We start from the raw sequence: 19,293 nt of genomic DNA on the forward strand, positions 1-19,293 counted from the left end.
AGACTGCAGACGAACCTCTGATCCTCCAGCAGAAGATGGCTTATATACATCTGCTGCTAAAGGTACCTTAGAATCACTGTGAACCTTAAACACTTCTTCTCAACGCAACTCTATTCAATGCAAATCCCCCAGAAGCAAAAGAGGGCTGTAAAACATACCGTTTCTAAACAGTCTTGACTCATTTACATATACCAGCGTTCCAGCCCTAGTCCAAAATGGCGGTACAGAAACAAGCAATGGGCGATTCTTAAGAATTCTCAGGCATTAATTCCCAGGATGTCCATCAGTAACATTGGTAAGCTGGATATCAACACCAGACTTTGACAGACATCGGAAAACATACAATCTTGGATTGCTAAGTGAAACAGGCCTTGTAACCGCAGCTTTATGTGATGCCAGTAGCCGGAGAAGAACATTGACAGTGGTGCACAAGGAAAGGCAAACCCAGGAAACGACCAATTATGCATACTTGGCTAAATGCTAACCCTATTCTAGCCATGTTGCGGTGCCTGGATTCCAGTCGTTTCTATGAACTGCAGCAATATCTTCAGTTTCTCTTTTCTTTGGTTTTCAGCAGTCTAAAACCCTGCTGAATCTGTCTGTACAGTCAATCGCACAACAGCTCTACCCCAACGCTTCCACTCAATCAGTATTTTTGCCATTCAGTGAGCGTGGCTGTGGACACAGTGACCCCTGCCACCTGTGTTGCCACGTGCACACCCCCTATAGCTGACGTCATGCCAGTGAACAACTGCCTTCAGACGTCTTTGATTGGCTGAAAGGGGTCTGCCAGATTTGGGTTGGGTTGGAGACCACTGCTATAGCTTATAGTTTAAAAACGGTATGAGTTACAAAAGCAATTCCTAAAGTAAAATTTATTTAACATAGAAAGTTAGTTCATCACCTACAAAACCAAAAACCCTTTGTGTCCACGGCAAATGCTGTGAAAAAATAAGTAGCTTATCAAACCCTGCCCTCGTCTCTACACTGCAAGTTCTAACAGCTCTGCCCATCCCCTGAATACTACTGTTGTGCTCCAGTGCAAAACACTTGACCCCAAGCTGCTGTAACACGGCACCTCCCCCCCCCCCCCCCCCCCCCCCACCCTCTAGCTTCAGCACAACTATCTTGAAAAGATTTTTTTGCTGTGACCTACAGTGGTGCATGCCAGCATTAAGTGTCCAGTGATAGAGTTGAGTGCCTCTCATACCGGCACCCAGGCACCCGTATCAAATCTCTCCCCTACACTTCCCCACACTCAATTACACAGGGGAGTTTCATACAAACAGGTCAGAATAGCTGAATAAAAAACAGACACTCTTACACCGCCTGTTCAGAGTCCGTTTTTCTCCGTCTGTATTGCAGGTTTCATGGCGGGCTTTCCCAGAAAAGAACATTCCAAGAGATAAACAGCAGAAAAAAAATGAAAAACTAAGCTTACCAATGGAAGTTCTTTCACCAAGCATGGCTGGAATGCCTATTAAAACAAATGAACTTTCTAGGAGAGATTTTGCCGTCATCATAAAATGCCCAGGACTGAAACAGAGTGATATTTTGATCATTTGACTGGAATGTAATGCCTTAGCCTAAAGCGTAAAGCGTAGGACTGCAGGAAGGCCCCATTTAAGTGATTAAGTCTAGACATTGGTCTATAAAGCCAAAAAATTAAAATGGACCAGTACATCCAAACACTAAAGCACAGGTCTTTAAATCTGGACCACGTGTGTCAAAACTGGACTTTGGGGAATACATTAAACAACAAAATGAACGATATGTATGCTTTAAAGCCATTAGTTGGTCACAAGATCTATAAGCACCGGTTGTTTTGTTTACCCTGAGGAAAACAGCTTTTTGGTCACATTAGGTAAGACATACAAGCCAAATACCGAAGTCCTTGAGTCTTGTGATATGGGATACAATATCTATAGTCACATCAGGCTCTTACTGTAGAACAAAAGATCTTCAGTTGAACAGAAAAGTGGGAATGGGAAACAGTAAAGCTCTCCAAGAGAGCCAGGGGACATGCATGTCCATACATAAACAACGTCTCAAAAAAGCTCTCGCCATGGCAAGCTCATGCCAAAGGCAATATATCAATACTGTCACAGCTCTTCAAGAAGGCATAGTGCAGGCTTCAGTAAGTTCCCATCACGTCTTCTCCATTACAGTAGAGTCAGAGAGAGCCAGAGCAACATGTTATTCATGCCTAATAAATCTGCAATATACAGAGTTTCTGTGACCAGATTCTACTGAGAAACCACCAGCTGGTTAGTGGTGGCCCTCAGCAAACCACTTCTCTGTTTGAGCCCAAGCCTCCAGCACGTAAAACTTAATAGATGCTTTGCTGCATGCGGTACTTCAGACGTTCTGTAATCCTCAGTGGATTACTCAGAACTTTCTCCAAAGATCTGGAAATGGCAAATATAAGAAACGTTAAGCTTCCATGACCTGCAGCGATACATGAACTTTCAACCATTCTACATTCCCCTCAAGCTACTTCATCAATCCTTAGACCAAAACAGCTTGTTTTCACCAGCAGGAGGATGTGAGAAGTGGCATTCCTGGTTCGGAAAGAATACAGAGATGCCTGTTCGGTCATCATCATCAGTTCACACTAATCCGCTTACAAAAGGCAAAGAATGATAGAATTCAACAAGGATTAATAATAGGGTTAAGCAGGCGTGGGAGAAGGTGCAAGGTCAGAGAGAGTGTTAGGATGACACAAGAGGTTTTAAGTCGTCAGGGTTTTTTTTTATTTTAAACAGTGCCTGTCGGTGCCACACACCGACACTGATGAGGCCTTCTTTCTCAAAACTGAAGGAAAAGAAAAACCCTGCAATTAAATGTTCAAAACCTGCAGCACAGCTACTTCAAGGCATTCCAGTGATCTCATACTCTAACACTTAGTAGACTTAAAGCAACAACCAAATTAGGCAACTAATTAATAGTAGTTTTGTTGTTGACATTATGATGCATGTTTCTTGTCTCAATAAAAGAATGGTTCTGGACATATATGAACCGTGGATTAAAGCCAAAGTTTAACCAGAACAGTATGAAATTCACTTTTACTGCTGCTGTTACTTTTTACAGTAGTAATTACCTTAATCTGGATGCAGAACTGCAGTGAAAACACAAAGATATCATAAAGCAGCAGCATCACTCTGGTGTGTGAGAGGAGAGCAGAGCTCTATTAGTGTGAGGCATGGGAGTCTCATATGGACATATGAATCTTTAAGTAAGTCGACACAAAGACGTTATAAATGAAGAGATCAGTCAGGGGTTGAAATATGAATGGGAGCCCTCGTAACGCTACACATGGCGCCTGTTTACGGCTAAAGTACTGGCTATCAACAGAATGAGCCAGTCAGCTTTCAACTTTCAAAATAAAAGTAAACGAAGTAGTAACACAAAATACTTCCAAACTAAAAGCTAAATTTACTGTCTCACATTTGTCTCCATATTTCTTTGCTGATCTGAAAAAAAATGATTAAGGGAAATAATATATATATATATATATTAATGGAAAACTGTTGCTGCTTTACGCATCTTTAGTTTAAAATTGACAGGAAAAAACATTGGAGTTTAACGTATGTATTATCAGAAGTTATTTGGTAATTTGGGGATTCATAATCAGAATAATTTATTATCCATTTCAGTAATTAACAGATTATTTTACTATCAAAATAGCTGTCTGTTGCAGCCCTAACCTTCAATCAAACTGACAATTTCACCACACGGTTCCGTCCAGAGGACATACTGAATATCAAGCTATCCTGAAAACGTGCCAGGCCTCGCCGTAGCGCTCCAAGTTTATTTTCTGATATCTCTTCTGTCACTTCCTTTTTTCATGTGTAAACATCCTCCCATAATCACCATGCCACACCCATTGTGAAAACATTCCAGAGCTTCACAGAAGCTCTTCCATATGGGCTTTAAAGGGGAGAGCCTGCATGCACTTCAGTGGAGAGGATTTTCCACAGTGCACACTTCTACAGCTTACAGACCTACAGCCAAACACCAACCCTGACCAAAACATCCCTTTCTCTCCCCTGATGGCATGATGCTAGTACAAAAAAGCTACGCTGACCAAGAAAGGTCAGTCATTCCATCCTTACCTACTTTTATCAATTTACTTGGCCCTGTTTCTTTGGGGACAAGGAAAGTGAGAGAGGAGAGAAGGAGAAGTAGTGCGCAAAACAAAAACAAACGAATCTGACCACAATGGTGGAAGATCTGAATAATCGTCTGCATCTCAGTCATTAGCAACGCCTCATGAAGCGTATGCAAAACGGCTCAGTAAACAACCAGAGAAAACCACCGCCGGTCCCCCTGCCCAGAGCAGAACACGGGTAACAGGATGACAACAAAAGAAACAAAGCACACAAGCCTCGAAGAAAAGAGGAGATGAAAAGCGCCTAGGCAGAGGAGGCAACCGATTCGCCGTGCTTCGGGATTTTGCTGACAACCGGGAAGAACGTGCTGCGCGCAGATTGGGAATCCATTCATGAATGCTCAAATCAGGACTGAATTACCACAGCTTATCTCGGATTGAATCTTTGTGCTCTCGTGACGCCGAACGATAGGCCAAACTACCAAGAGACCAGCCCCCCACAGCGCTCTGTGTCATGAACAATGGTGTGACGGCATTTGCAGTAGAACGGTCAAACGTGTTAATGAACTCGTGTGTGTGTGTGTGTGTGTGTGTGTGTGTGTGTGTGTGTGTGTATATTTTGCAATGCCAATCGGTGAGAGGGAAGTCTGAGAGGAACTTTCATGGACTTGGGGCCAGTTCCTGTTTGGGTACCAGCACAGTGGGTCCTGCTAAGCCGGACGTGAGGAATCAAGACCTCAGCAGGGAGGGAGAAAGGTGGTAACAGAGCAAGAGACAGGGAAAGTGAGAGAAAGGGAGAGTGAGAGAGCGAGAGGCGAAGACAAATCACTATGGGACACAAAAGAAAAGGCATTGGCTTGCTTCCAACCAGAACTTACAACATCCCTGGCTCCAGAGTGTCCATGAGACCAAGCTTGCAAACAAAGAAAGAGGAAGCAAGAGAGAGAAAGAGACAGAAAGAAAATAAGAGAGAGAGTGAGAGAGAGAGAAAGGATATACCCAATTTAGATGCCTAGGTACAGCATTTCTTATACCTAAGCTCTTCTAAAGCCTGGAGAATATCAAGGTTTTCCACAGATACAGTGTTAAAACTGCAACGAACTGCAACGCACTCCTACAATAAAGCTTCTCCAATGCTTCTAACCTTGGATGGACAGTTCTATGAAGACCTTAAATTAGTGTAGAACCTTTACCTCATCATGTGGACCTTCTTTAAAGTTCTAAGGTTCTTCACACACATCTCATCTGCTGCACTGTGGCCCAGAAGAAAGCCAGAAAAGTGCAGGCTGTGCATGAATGAATCTTTAAGGATCATGTGGTCACCCACAAAGTGAAGTGAACCGAATTAATAGCACTAACTTCAGCAACATTCTTGGCTGCCTTCCTCTCTTGTATTAGCAGGAACACAAGAAGAGCAAATAATGAACAGTAAGCAAGGAGCATGGCTAAGCAGCAGGGCTTTGGGTGTTATCAACATTTCTCTATACCACCTCAAAATAATACAGCCGTATACAGTGTTATTGCAGCCTTGCTTTAAAACAAAATGCACTACATACAACGGTCAGTTTGCTCACAGGGTGACAACTGCACAGTTTAAAATCTTTCAGCAAATAAATGTTTAATCTTCAATCTGACAATTACAAATGCTAAACTGCCCTGAATCATGAGAGACAGGCTGATTAGCCTTAGCAGGATAACAGTCTGCTCACCACAGAACTAATTCAACTCTGGCTGCCCTTAAACCCAACTCAAACGTTTAGACGAGAAGGACTCGAGCGTCTGTTGTTGAAAGACAAAAAGCACAATTTAAAAGTTCCCCCCCCCCCATCATTTTGGATCTGTAGCCCACTTGCTAGGCCCACCTTTGCTCAACTAGCTTGGCTCCAGATCCACCTAGTATATCCGATGACCGTTGACTAACTGCTGAGCCACCGACACAAGTGTTGACGATAAAAACGAGAGAGTGAAGTCGAGTGTCTGGTGTCGGGATTAACAGAAAGGGAAAATGTTCTGCTGGTTCTGCTGTGTTGGGTCTTGTAGCCGACTAGCTAGGCTTAGATAAGGTAGCTAAACACCACAGCACAGACTGTGTTCCAGCTAACTGAAGCTCAAATCCTTAACATATTTTTAGAGCATATCTGAGAGCACAAAGTGGAGTGCAGGAGTTAGGAGTGTTTAGTAGACTGGTCCATCCCTGCCCTGTCTTTCAGTCAAACTCAAACGTTTGACAGGCCCCGCCACAAGAAATAAGAGAGCTGCAGAGGAGGCCTATTATTTAGTCGGTTACTTGTAGACAGACACAACACAGTGCAGTGTACAAAGACGACAAGCTTCATAGATCACGCTCCTTGGAGAGCTGATTACTATTGAAAGATAAATTTATCTTCCACTTCTCCAGAAGACAGCTTAAAAACATTCCATTCACGGCATCATCAGACAGGTGAGAAGCACACCCGTTTCTATATGGGAGGTAGGAGTGGGGCCTTCAAATCCCATGCGTACTCCCAACTGCAATAATCACACGTTTGCCTTGCCGTCAGATTCGCAGCTCCGACAAAAACTATATAATTGACGGTGTTGAATTATTCATCGAACGGCAGGGGAGAACACCTTACTCTCCTGAAGAGTTTTTTATTTATTTTTTTTTATCCCTGGCTCTTTGGTGCCAGGCCGTGTTTTACTACAAAAGCGAATATCAACGTTCAGCATTTTCTCAACATAACAGCTCCTTTTCAGGGCGCAATGCAGAAGAGAATAAAAAAAAGAGTCAAATTGACTGTTAAGATGCATGAAACAGTCTTTAAAGGAAGAGAGATTTAAAAAAAAAAAAAGTGGGATAGACTGGAGAATAAATTTCACAGGTGTGAAGAACCATCTGTATTCACTCAGGCATGGCTGAGATCATGTATCCTGAAGCACAAGTAAGAAGCACAGCCTGCTCCGGGGGGGAGGCTCACCAGGTGAAATCACTGTTTAGCATTGTACACGCCTGACCATACCACTGGGACACCACTTGTTGAGTCTCACGTGTGTCGTGAGCCTTGTTGATCAAAGTAAATCAACAGTGCAGCTGCACTGACGCATGTAGAACAGCTTTGAATTAGTTAGTTTCAACCCTAAGACCGCCAGGTTCGTTTATAGCAGGGGTGTTGGACTGAGGGCCGGAGTCCAGGGCTGGGTTTCCCCAAAGCACCTTTGCACAAAGACCAATGCTTAACAGGTCAAGTGAGCATTACACAGAACTCACTCTCTGTAGTTAAGGTGGTCTTAAAATTAAAGGCATTTTCACAACTACAGTTCTTCCACGCTGGTACAAATCCTTTAACAAGTCTGGAACGTTTCCCACCTTGGTTTAGTTTGTTATCATACAGGGAAGAAAAAAAAAAAACACACCAAAATGTGTCAACAAAATAAGTGATGCCAATCTTGCTGCTGAGTGGTCAGACCTGTCTGGCGTGGGAGCAAGACATTAAATACAGGAAGAAGGTCAGAAGGTCAGAAGGTCCAGTGTTCTGGACTAGGGCATATATCTGCACAGTTTAACAAGCAGCAACGGCAGAGATGGCCTTTGGTCATGGCTAAAGTAGTAGAAGTAATTTGAGCAATATACCACATTGACACCTTTAAGCTCAAACTGGAAGAGTACACCTAATGGTTGGGTTGGGTTGTATCGAGGTCAGATCAGGAGACCCAAATGATTCGCACCAAGGGTGAAAACAAGCCAGAGTCTGATTAAACCGGATTAAAAAGCACATGGGTGAAAATGTTCTGGGCCCGGCACAGTTTGGTCATGTTTCTTTTGTATGCTCAAACATACCAACTAAACCTGACAGGTATACCACAACGCAGGATGTGTCAGTTTAGCCAGGTAACTGAAGCCCAAAGTCAGGTCTCAAGTCTAAACAGAAAAGAGATAGGGGGCATTCCTCTTGGGACAACCCTTATCTTTAGACTCAAGATTTCTGGATAATTGAGAAACCCAGCTTTGTGGTACACCCCCATATAACTATAACTGTGGAGCAGGAAACAGGGTGCATATATTAGTATAGTAAAAACATGGTCACCTTAGTTAGCTGAAGTGATGTGTGCTCTTTTTCAGTTAAACTGGGAAACCTGTAAACTGCACTCAGTCGACTAACAAAGTTGTATCTACATATTGAAATTTTGAGATTCTAGACAAGTAATGTGACTACTACCTTTTTCCACCAGTAAAAACTGGCAAACATGATACTAAAATAATAAATGAAATAAAAAGATACCTGAGGTGCCTCTATAAATGCATATGCTCTGTAATATAGCTAATATTGCCTTTTTTTTGTCTTCTGTGCTGGGTGTTTAAGGGGCACCTGAACTGAGTGAGGTCCTATATACCATTTAACCAACTGCTAGGCCACTTTTTCCTCTCCCAAACCACTATCAAAATCTTTAGTGTCGGTGGCTACAGATCCAACATTTCTTCTTAGATACTATCAAGCTTTAAAATGAGCGATTTTTATTTGAAGTACTTCACGTAAGATGGATATTTACAGATAGGTTATAAAGCTCCAACCCTCAACTACCCTACAGGAAGAAACACACTGCTAACAACATGACATTACATAGTGTGAGTGTGAGCTGTGTCAGGCTACACTTGTTATTGGATCGGATCAGATCAGATCAGACTAATTGTTCATTCCCACTGGTAGCAGCCCAATATCAATACCCATCAATACCAATATGCCCAGTCTCCTACTTACAGCTTTATTATGGGACAACCCTGAGTTCTTCTTACAGAAGATGCTACCTTATAAATATGAACCATGTGAGGACATTTGGACAAGAAGGAAGAGGAGGAGTCTTCTACACCTCATTTCTGGCTGTAAATATTTTATCATCATATCTGTTTTGACTTCAACTAGCTCCACACGTACCTGAGCCTGTTCCTCACTGGCGCTGCAGTCTCTCCACTTCACCTACACCTCAGCTCCCTCACGTCCTCTCAGGCTGAATCCGAGCCTCAGTTCAGTTTTAAATAGCTATCTCTAGCTAAATAAACTCACCTGACATGTCGTCGAGTCGCACAAACACCTCAGCTGCTACCTCAGGCTCTCAGTTCAGGTCCGAGAGGCTGGCCGCCAACTCCCAGTCCTACCTGTAGCCTCCCACAACCCGAACAAATGGCGGACGCGGTAGGAAACTCCCCGGTCTCCTCCAGGCCTTAAGCGCCAAACCTAGCTCCATAAAGCGGGCACGGTAAACAGCGAACGCCCCTGGACTAACCGGTACAGGCAGGGAGAAGGGGGGAAACACCGCCGCGGAACCATGAAGCCCTGCATAATGCCGGAGGAGAGCGAAACTGCTCGGAGAGAGGGGGCGACATTAACCTTTCGCCAGCAGCGTGTGTCAACGCCTTTCGGCTTCCCACCGAAGAGGGAGTTGGAAATGTGTGTGTGTGTGTGTGTAAGAGTAAGTGTGTGTGTGTGTGTATGTGTGTGGGGGGGGGGCACCCAAAGCAGCCTCTGTATAAAGCACCGGTTCCAGTACCGAGAAGTGGTGAAAGTGACAGTTGGTGAACTTGCACTTGACTCCTTTTTGAAAAATAACGAATCCCCCCCCCTCAGAAATCACCGTGTTCAGCTGGTCTTCAGCTCCAGAGTGGTCCTGGTCGAGCACATCTCTGAAGTGACAAACCCAGAAGAAGAGATCCTAGCTGCCCTCAAACATTTCTGATACTGTGCTGCTAGCTGGTGACCAGAAAATGAGCTAATCTGCAGGAGCTCTCCTCCTCATCAAAACTGCGGCTCTGTGAAGAAACAGACAACACTGAGGAAGTGGCATAAGAGCGGTCAGTAGAGCAGGACAGGAGACCTGGAGCTAGCGTGGTAAACTCGGTGTATTTCCTGACCTCAGGACTCTAAGCTAGCCTCCAACACAGCGCTATCATAGCTTGCTAGCCAGCCAGCCAGCAGCCAGCCAGCAGCCAGCCAGCCAGCAGCCACCTCCGTCTGTGAGCGCTGTTACCGTGTTACCGGGCGGGCGGACAGGCAGGCAGGCAGGCAGGCGGCGGAAAGCTCTCGATAAGACGCGGTGAATAATATTAATAATAATGATAATAATAATAATAATATTTAGTCGACAGCTTACCTGTACTGAAGCGTGGCATTCCGACAGACAGAGAAACACCGAGCTCAGATGTTCCCGTAAAAGTAATCCTGAGGTGCAGCTCGCCTCTCAAACCGACCCGGTTTCGTTTGGAAGCTCCAGCTGTGGAATCGCCTCGCCACATTTGGAAGAACAGGGGGGCAGTGTTCAGTGTGTCAGTGAGAGAGAGAGAGAGAGAGAGTGTGAGAGAGAGAGAGAGAGGGAGTGTGTGTGTGTGTGTGTGTGAGAGAGAGAGAGAGAGTGTGTGTGAGAGAGAGAGAGAGAGAGAGAGAGAGAGTGTGTGTGAGAGAGAGAGAGAGAGAGAGAGAGAGAGAGAGAGAATGTGTGTGTGTGAGAGAGAGAGAGTGTGTGTGTGAGAGAGAGAGAGAGAGTGTGTGTGTGAGAGAGAGAGAGAGAGAGAGAGAGAGAGTGTGTGTGAGAGAGAGAGAGAGAGAGAGAATGTGTGTGTGTGAGAGAGAGAGAGAGAGAGAGAGAGAGAGAGAATGTGTGTGTGTGAGAGAGAGAGAGAGAGAGAGAGAGAGAGAGAGAAAGGTGTAATACGACTGAAACGCGCTAGGGGAACAAGAGGCCGACCATTCAACACAATGTCATGTTATTCTGTAACGCTGGTGATCCTGTGTTGTTGGGTTGCATAACGGGCTCCTCTTTACAGTTATTAAGGGCCTTTATCTCAATATCCTATACGATCAAAGTATTTAAAATATCACATATCACATAGTAGCAGATAAACAGATAATGTCACTGTAAAGTTCAGTTATAAAGTTGAATTATTTGTATAATAAAGAACAATAATACACAAACATAAGACTTATATATTTAAAGACTATTATATAGCATTTCTACCTCAAAATAGCAGCTTCAAAATCACTGTGAAGCTCCACTGACTCTAATTTCAGCGCTGATTTGGTGAAGCGGACAGGACAATATATTATTATATTTTTCATATTTGTGTAAAATACTCTGTTGCGTCAGTACATGTGCTTTTTGCTTCAGATGCCAGGTCTGTATCTCTCAGGTTGTCCAGGAATGCGTGTGTAAAGCATGTTCTTCAGTGGTGGTTCAAAGTGTGAATGACATCTCCCAACAGTAGGGGGAGCCAAGGAGCAAGAAATACCAGTTCTCTGCTGTTACGGAGAATTCGACCCTTCCTCTCTAGAGAGGTCACCCAGGTGCTTGTTCAGTCTCTCGTCACTTCCAGACTTGACTACTGCAACTCTCTTCTGGCTGGTCTCCCTCTGCGCACCATCAGGCCCCTGCAACTCATCCAGAATGCAGCGGCACGGGTCGTCTTCAACGTTCCTAAATTCAGCCATGTCCCTCCACTGCTGCGTTCTCTTCACTGGCTTCCTGTAGCTGCTTCCCGCATCAGATTCGAAACCCTGACGCTGGCCTACAAAGCCAAGAACGGACCAGCCAGCCCCTCTGTACTTGATGGCAATGGTCAAAAGCCGATCCGCACCAAGAGCCCTTCAAGCTTCAAGTACAGCTCGGCTCGACACGCCATCCTTTAAAATCCGCGGAAGACAAGCGTCCAGGCTTTTTTCTGTCCTGGCACCAAAGTGGTCATGCTGCTAGCCATCGGCAGCCGAGGTCCTGAGAGCACGCAATTGGCCTTGCTCTCTCTAGTCTGGGTAGATGGCGTTCTGGCCGTTGCTGTCGTCTGCGTCGAAGCCGGGAACGCGGCTTCTAATTTCATGACTTGATTAGTACACTACATAGGGAGTAGTGTGTAATTTAGCATTAAACCTCTGTGTTTTTTATTTTCCTTCTTCGTGATGTTTTGATGTCTCTCTTTTTGAGGTACTATAGCCTCATACAGCACTAGCATGCTCATGCAAGCGTTTTTGTCTCTTTGTTGACAGAAATATTTTCAAAAACAGAGGGAGGAAAATCTCTATTATTAGAAATATCCAGCTACCTGTGGTAAGGATCTTTGAAAAACGGTAAGAAAAACAGCATGTTTACAGCATCATTATATGGAAATTTGCATTGTTTGCTCATAGGCTCCCCCTACAGTTGTGGAGTCCGGTTCACTTTTACACCACTGTTGTAAATACAAATCACACTATGAGCTCCCCCTAATGGACAGCTGTACACTTGTTGACAGGCTGACAGATACAGATCTGACAGATTAAATGAAAAAGGCCTGTGGACTGATCTGGTACAGTAATTTTACAAGATTTTACACAAATATGTTTCGCAGCATTACACAGTTCTCATGACTCCACCAAAGTTACAATGTTTGGGGCTCAGAGTGGCAATGATAAAGACGCTATTCTCCCATTAACATGTCAATGGAGCATCACAATGATTATGTTATTCTGGGCCAAGAGAGTATGAAAATGCTCATTTATTTTCAAACAAACCATTTACAGAGCTGAAATGTGGTACAGTAAACTCCAACCAGGCTAAGTAGCAAACTAGCAACATTGAGATTGTATTTACCACTGCTTTACTTATAAAAAGTGTAGTACTTTTTGCATTTCTTAAACAAGCTAACTCTATCATTAAGGATCACGCTAATCTATGCTGTCCATCTAGCCCATATCTCCTTACTTCTCTTTACCAGCATAGACATTCAGATGCAGTGAGTAAGAAACAACACTGCTGGCAAAGGCGAAGCCTAGCAGGCTGTCATAATGGAATGTAAATAATTTTATCTCTTAGTGTCTCTCGAGCCCTCTGAGGTTACAGAGCCTCAGGAGCTATCCGTCTGCCTTTATGTCTGTCTGAAAGCAATCTGTCGCTCTTTTTTTACTGACGCGAGATCAGTTATATGTGTTATCCTTTATAAATGGAAGTGAAAATTGGGAAAAGAAACTGGTCCCAGACCTGTGTAAATAAGGCAGCTAATTTCCTCAATGCTCCGGTTAGGCCTCTGGTGTTATCGCCGTATTGATCGATGCGTCTTACTGCTAGCTTAACAATCCACTTTCTCCTCCTTTCTCTAGTGAGATAATCTAAATGTGGGCAGAATAACAATGATCCTAAAGCTCACATAGTATCCATTTAAAGTCCAGTTTATCCTGAGGTAAGGCTGTCTGTTATTCTGAGGTATCTTGACAGCATTGGACCATAGAAGAAAAGCTGTATGGAATATTTGACATCTTATATTTTCATCATCTGTGCAAAATTAATTAACCTTCTATGTTTGACATAATAAATAAATACATAAAAAAAACTTTGGTTGAAATGCATGAATGGAATTTTGAATTCTGAGCATTGGCCCTATCATTAGGAAAGAGGTCACCAGTTCGATCCCAGTGGCGCCACAGCCATTTGTGGCCAGAAGCCCAAGATACAACAATAATGTAAGCTCTGTGGGTGGGTAGGATGGCCCTCGCTCTCCCACCATCACTCAGTGTGATTCTAGCCAGCGTGGGCGTCTGTTAGCTGGTGTAAGTGAATGGGGCAGAAAAAGATGCAGTATGCTTCACATGACTCAGAGCAGGCATGTGGGAACCCTCACTCTCCCAGCTTGGTGAACCTGCATGATAGGGGGACATATAGCCAGTGGGTGAAAACTGGACATGACTACAGATGGAAAGAGAAAACAGGGAAAGGGGAATGTCCTTATAGTTTCAAATACATATTGGCCATAACAAAATCAGGTCTCTGCATCTTTAATACAGTGACTAAAGCCTAAATGATAAGATTGTGGTACATCGAAGTGACACTGAACCTGAACTGAACACTGCTGTCTCTACATTTCAGTGCAAATCTCGCAGTGACATAAATGGTAAAACAGGCAGATTCTAAAACCTTAAAGTGTTTCAAAATAACCCAGCGTCCATAACCAAGCAGCGTGACTGTGCTAAAGTTGCTGGTGGCTAAATATGTTGATTCTGTGTGAGCCATAAATCAATCAACCGATCAGAGCAGAGCTCATAAAATTATTCAGGAGCCCACCATAGAAGCTTGTTTTATTCTAGGGCCAAATCATGTATGTGGTAAAAGGGCATGTACAACTACATATGGGTATTTTTCAGCCCAACCAAAGTCACATACTTTCCTAAAATACTTAAAAGACAGAAGTACAGTAACCTTAAACATCAAGAAGTACAGCTTGTGACAGGGTGGTAAAGTAGTGCTTGAGAGTTTGTGAGCCCTTTAGAATGTTCTGTAGAATTTCTGCATAAACTTCACCTAAAACTTCATCAGACGTCCTAAATATTGCTAAGAAGAACCAAATCAAACAAATGAGACAAAATATTTGACTTGATCATTAATATATCCAATATTACATATCTTACAGAACCTTTAGGAATAGCTGCCCATTTGAAGGTGTTTTCAATCAATTGGATGACAATCAGGTGTAAGTGGGCATCTATCAATGTCTGATCTTCACAACACACAACACATGTTTGCACATCCTACGAACAAAGAAAACTACAAAAAAGAAATTACAAGGAGTTACAAAGCCATCTCTAAAGAGTTTAGACTCCTATTCCCGGGCTCGGCAAGCTGCCACTGTTGGGTCCTTGAGCAAGGCCCTTTACCCTCTCTGCTCCCCGGGCGCTGGAGTTGGCTGCCCACCGCTCTGGGTGTGTGTGTACTCACTGCCCCTAACACGTGTGTGTGTGTGAGTGTGTGTTCACTACCAGATGGGTTAAATGCGGAGGACACATTTCGCTGTACAGTGTACAGTGACAAATACGTGCACCTTTACCTTTACCTTTACTCCACCAATCCACCAACCTGAGGTCATTTTAAACAACTGAAGGCATTTCTCACATTGGCCAGTGATAATGTTCTGAGTCTACCACCAGGAGAACACTGAACAGCAATGGTAATCATGGCAGGGTTGCAAAGAGAAAGCCAAGCTCCAAAAAGACCACTGCTGCCCATCTGCAGGTTGCTAAACATCACATGGACAAGCCAGAAGACTATTGGAACGATGTTTTTTGCACGGTTGACTGTTGGGTTTAAATGAGAAGCGTTCTGTTTGAAGAAAGGAAAACACTACATTCCAGCATAGAGCTTATCTCATCTGTGAAACACGGTGGTGGTAGTATCATGGTTTGGGCTTGTTTTGCTGCATCTGGGCCAGGAAGACGTGCCTTCATTGATGGAACAATGAATTCTGAATTATGTCAGGTCAATTCTGAATTGGGTCATGCAGTAAGACAATGACCCTAAGCACACAAGTGGTTCTAACAAAGAATGGTCAAAAGTCAAGTTCTTGTGGAGGAAACTGAAGCAAGCAGTTCAGGGGATGAAACCCACCAACGTAAGAGTTGAAGCTGTTTTAGACTGAGGAATGGGCTAAATTCCTCTGAGCTGATGTAAAAGACTAATTAACAGTTACTAGAAATGTTAGGGCGCAGTTGCACCAGATGCCAGACCTACCTGCCTACTTACTTACTGACTAACTAACGTGTCCAGCATTAACAGTTTCCAGCATTAAATTAGGCTCCTTTTCTGTAAGTATTTTTTACCAAAAAGATTTTTGGGATTTTTTTCTGTTACAACTTTTATTCCGTAGCATTTGAGATAACATTTGGGTTTAAACTGACAACTAAAAATGCACATATTCCTAAAATCAATAAATAACTGTTAAACTATCAAGAGTTTGGTTTTCCTTTTTCTTAATGAAATGCTGGTGAGAAACTTTGTATTCATTTCGAGCTTTGAAAAAATATATATTAGCAGATTTATTGTCACTTATATACCACATCGGGCCTCCAATGGCTCCCCTTTCACAGATTGACTCATTTATGAGTGGGCTTTAAAGGGGGTTGGGGTCATACAGAGTACATGACCTCTGACACTGCCTTTCTTTTACTCCCAAGGGGTAGACAAACATGACGGGCCATTTGAATTACCACCACTGAGTTAATCAGTCCGGTCACTTCACTGGCGAGAGAGTAATGAAGACCTCAGATAACAAATCGGGGGGGGGGGGGGGGGGGGGGCTGTTAGATGACATGAGGGTTACAAATTTGCTACTAACTGTTGGACACAGCCACAAATTCTATTTTTGCTCATGCAATCCCAAACCACAGACTACTTCACTAAATAGTGTGTGAAATGGTACCTCACCGTTAGCAGTGCGCTCATTAGTGTAGTAAGTATATATTATATAGTAGTATATATAAATATATTATATATACTTTTTAATGGCCGGTTTTATTAGCAGAAAAGAGCTCCCTCGTGTGGCCAAACGTGGGTAAGGCCGGTCGGTATACACTGAATTAGTTGACGCTGGGCATTTCCTGATACTACTGCAGTTTTTACTATAAAATATAAGAACAATGAAGAAAAGAAAAAAATACATGTATTTGGAAAGATTTAATAATAAGAGGGGATGTATAAACAGCGCACATGCTCGAACTCTGCATTGCCATTAGCAGCCAATAGGGGGCGGTGCTATTTCACAATAAACCCCCTCAGGTCTGGAATTGATACACTGCGCATTGGCAAGTTTTACGATCTCTTAGATTAGGGAGATTAGGGTCCCAAAATGAGGGATCTGTTCGGAACCTGGTTTGTTTTATTTGTGTAAATCCTCAGTAAGTTTCTAATAGATTTCACGTCAGGCTGCTGACGGAGCTAACTGCACTTTAACCCTTAAAGACTCAGGAATCGCGTTTACACGGACTTACACTGCTTAGCCTGCAGGGTCATTAACCCAGTCATGCCCAACTCACTTAGGATGCTAATGAACTTTTTAAGTTAATTTGAGTTAATTCGCTGCAGATTTGAGATCAGGGAGGCTTGTTATGGTTATTTTAATGCTCAAAGATTCAGCATTAAATTATATATAATGTGTGATTGTATATATATATATATATATATATATATATATATATATATATATATAGTTAATAGTTTTTTTCCTTCTCCTGGAAAGTTGTCATTTAGGATTTTTGCATGACAGCTGACAGTGCTGATATGTATAAACAGTTTTAAGAAGCTTTTTAGTTCGTGTTTATTTGCTCCATTTATTCCTGGAAATAGTTCTTTAGGTTGTCATAGATCTATATGGATATATGTATATATAGAACCTTATCTCTACTAAAAACCCTTGAAGACCCCCTTTCTTTAGAGTGTAGGGCAGTCCAGCAAATGGCAAAAGTTTACTGTGAAGTAAATCATATTGATCAATGCGTTACAGTGGCATCTGTGAAAAGGTGGGATGTACAGATTAGGCAGCAAGCGAACAGCTAGATCAGAAGACATAAAGATATGAATAAAGATTTGAGTGTCTCTGATGAGAACCAAATTGTAATGGCTGGACGACTGAGTCAGAGGGTGTTCCTGGTATGCAGTGGTCAGTACCTCTCAAAAGTGCTCCAATGAAGGACAACTGGTGAACCGACGACAGGGTCATGGGCACCCAAGGATCACAATGATGTGATCCGTGTAGGCCCCACCTCACAGTTCACCAACTTGCTGCTTACATATTGGTGGCAGATTCCAGAGCTACTTTAGTGCCTCTATTATTCGGCAGGTTTGAATTGAATGTATTTATTTAGTTGGTTATTTCTTTTTTTCCTTTCAGATTCGTGCTCAGTCAGGCTCAAAGATGACCTGAAATAAATGAAATGAAAGGTTTGAGATATAGGGAATACGCTGCTGGGGGTCCAAGCTGCTGATTCTCTTGATAAATGCACTGATAGATGCATTTTGCCACTTGCTCAGCAGATATGTGGTGTGTTGGACGCACTACCTTTAGCTCTGAACACACTACGTTTAAACATGCGCTCCATTGGCTGAGAGTAAATGAAAACTCTAGGCCGAGTTGTAAACGTGGCTGTTAGGTGGGTATGAGCGCTAATCCATGCGTGCACCGTATGACGGGTCCAGTGTGTACAGATGGGCTGAGCGTGAGCTTGAATAAGGCCGGGCCTATCGCATTGTGAGCGCCTCTCTCTCAATATGCGAGTTAATGAGAACAGACTGACTTCTTTTTTTCCACATTCTCTTTCTTCTCTCTCTCTCTCTCCCTCTCGCTCTCTGTCTACCTCTCGCCCCTCTCAGTCTATTTCCATCTGTTTGGAGACAAAGGGCCGTGAGCCAGCTCCAGCCTGGGTCCCTGCTGGTGAAGTAGGCAGGCATAATGTGGTCCATCCCGGGGGCCACATTTCAACACATGGATCTGCCTTTGTGTCTTGCTGCTGGCTCAACACACACACAGACACACACACACACATGCATGCGCTCACGCTCTACAACAACACACACCTCTGATGGCTATCAAGAGGACGAGAAAAGGGGCGGGTGGAGAGTACTGTGAAGGGGGGGGGGGGGGTTGAAGGCATTGAGTACTAAACACACTTATAATGAAAGTGGGAAAGGGGGGCAGACTAACTAACCCCCCTCCCGCCCCTTCCACATACACACTCAGAGATGCCTTTTCAAGACCTGTGGACATATGGCTGCTTGTTGTCATGTTTTCTTCTCCAGCCAGAAGACAAGACGCTCCTCTGTGGAACAAAGGGGAACGTGTGCATATGTGTGTTTTGTCCCATTTTAGTTTGTGTGTGTGTCTGTGTGTGTGTGCACGTTTTTTTTTTCTTGTCCAGAAGTCTACCTGAATGATGAGAGAGCAGGGTACCCTCCAAAAAAAACTACAATGGTGATTGCAGTTCTGGGCTCGTCTGTACGCTTTCTGACATATGGTCACTTGTAGGCCTTTGCCATTACATAATCCATGGTGAAAAGAGGAGCAATATGGCTCTTTCTCACACACACACACACACGCTCACACACAGATTGGCCACACTGACAGCTTGTTACTACCCACAGCAGGGCTACAGCTGGCAGGGGCTTTGGGTTGGAATATACTGAGACGGTGTAATGGAGGAGAAACGATAGAGGAGTGAATGTATGGGCTGTCGACATATGGCCAAATAAATACTGTGCTGAGGGGTGATCAAGATAATGAACTTCACCTTGATGTATTTTATGAAGTAAAAATAAAGGCAAAGCTCTTTTATAGTAAACGCAACGCACATTTTGACTAGAGGGGTTCACCGATACAGGAACTGTGGGCAGGTGCAATATTTTATCCAGTATTTTTACCATTTCACACAAAT

The 19,293-nt window shown here is 43.4% G+C and overlaps 1 protein-coding gene across 2 annotated transcripts in view; it reads right to left on the bottom strand.

Moving 5' to 3' along the window:
- LOC140536001 (vang-like protein 1) overlaps positions 1 to 10,408 on the bottom strand; it is a 73,918-nt gene extending 63,510 nt beyond the window's left edge. Inside the window, exon 1 of one of the 2 annotated variants that reach the window (XM_072657607.1) lies at positions 10,235 to 10,408. The gene's annotated coding sequence lies outside the window, so the exon portion shown is untranslated. Of the gene's footprint in view, positions 1 to 9,150; positions 9,385 to 10,234 lie in introns of those variants that run through there. The other variant, XM_072657606.1, reaches the window with a different exon arrangement.
- Between the last annotated feature and the right edge of the window lie 8,885 nt (positions 10,409 to 19,293).

Source organism: Salminus brasiliensis, chromosome 15, assembly GCF_030463535.1.
Source record: "Salminus brasiliensis chromosome 15, fSalBra1.hap2, whole genome shotgun sequence".
NCBI classification, from domain to species: domain Eukaryota; kingdom Metazoa; phylum Chordata; class Actinopteri; order Characiformes; family Bryconidae; genus Salminus; species Salminus brasiliensis.